Below are 2,001 nucleotides of genomic sequence, written 5' to 3' on the forward strand. Positions count from 1 at the left end.
TTATCTGATCGAATGAAAAAAATATACAAGACAAGCTAAAATATTTTGTTAATAAAAATTTTTTTTTCAAATAAAATAATAGCGGTTTTTAAGAATTAAAAATAATCTGATTTTGGAGTTTGACAATGAACACATTGCAATCATGCTTGGGACGGCCCATATAAACGAGCAAAAATGCTTTACATGTCTTGAAATAATCATTTCTAAACATTAAACATTGACTGTCAGTCTTTATTCACCTGTTTCTCATTGTTTCTCATTCAAATTCATTAAAGTAAATAGAGTATATTACATCGCTAATGTCATACACTCTCAGAAAAAAAGGTACAAAAGGTGTCACTAGGGCAGTACCTTTTCAAAAGGTATACTTTTGTACCTTTTAGGTACTATGTACACTTTAGTTACTAATATGTACCTTTAAGGTACAAATATAGACTCTTTAGGTACAAAGGTGTGCCTTTTGAAACCAGTTGCTGTCTTCTGCTAGTTAGCGAAGCATTAAAAAAACTATCTAAACTGATAAACAACAGATTGGAGATTAAAATAATAGCAGATTTGTCTCATTTTAAATTATTAATATAAGCAAAGATGAAAAATTTACTTAAGCCAGAATTAAAATTTTACTATGGTAAAATAAATGTTCATTGATATCTTCAAAATATTTTTGAATTTTGGCACATTTTGTCCTATATAATGTTAATATGGTAACTAAAAAATACTGTAAATTTTGTTATGCTAGCATGTGTGGAAATATTCAAACCATGTGTGTTACAACTAACCCTGCGTTACTTTGTGCCTCGCGCTCCCCTAATCCACATCAGGGCACAAACAGAGCAACAATAAAAAATAAAAATAAACCAGCAACCAAAGACAATGAAAACCGGGCTTATATGGGGATGAGTTAACAAGTTAAATGAGACACAGCTGAATGTAATGAGACTTGATAGTCAAAGCAAAGGGGGATGGGAACTGAAGTCCAGAGAAACAATTTTCCAAGCATCTGTTTACAGATACCCGGAAGTACTGGGCCAAACGCAAGCTCAAATACAACCCTCAAAGTTGAGAGGAGCACTGCCCGAGACAGCATTTACACAGGAAGGTTCTCGTAATGCCACCTATGCCTCCCGCTCGATGCCTCAGCAAGAGGGGATATCCTGGTGATCGGGAAAACCCCTCAGGGTGACCCAGATACGGTAGACCAGTCAGGGTAGCATGAAAGCGTAACCCCAGCCCGGACGTCCAGGAAATGTTTGCAGTGACGCGCCAGGGGCCTGATGATCACGAAGGCTCCCGCAGAAGCCTGTGTCATGGCCGCATGATCCAGGAAGTACGAAGCCAAAAACCAGCTTTACTTACCGTCTGGACATATATCGACGAGTGAAATAAGCACTGCAAGTCGAGCACCCGGTTTCTGAACCCAGCAGAGGGGGTGCCCATCGAGGACCTACCCTAGAAAAGGGACAGAAACACACAGGTCCTGGGAAACACTGCAAAGAAACTAGCAGAAGGGTTATACACACAACCACCAGTCTCATTAGATACACATAAATATTCATATATACATATATTAGACATGGATCGTACTCACCCACCATGGTTCCCGCGTCGGAGCTCTGTCCGGAGAAGCCTTTTGACCGGACCATCAGTAAGGTGGTTACTATGAAGCCATAGAACCAACCAAACCTAATAGGTCCAGTATAGGAGACTATAATGCAGGAAATTTCCCACCTAACCTCGGTCAGGTGAAGAGATGGTGGTTACAGGGGAATTAAGAAGGTGAAGATAAGGGCAGATGTAAGACCCCCGAAGGAAATTAGTAGATGCTGAGGTATCACTCTGATCCGGACAAAAGCACTGACGCCCTGTCTGGATCACATCCCTTAGGTCTTTTACTCACCTTCCTTTGACCCGCTATGCTTCCTACCCCTACCCCGCGGGCGGAGGAGGAGCGCGAGCTGCGACACTAGCCTTCTGAGCCAGTCTCTGATCCTCAAACTGAGA

This window comes from Sinocyclocheilus grahami, unplaced genomic scaffold, assembly GCF_001515645.1.
Source record: "Sinocyclocheilus grahami isolate Dianchi unplaced genomic scaffold, SAMN03320097.WGS_v1.1 scaffold473.1, whole genome shotgun sequence".
NCBI lineage: Eukaryota > Metazoa > Chordata > Actinopteri > Cypriniformes > Cyprinidae > Sinocyclocheilus > Sinocyclocheilus grahami.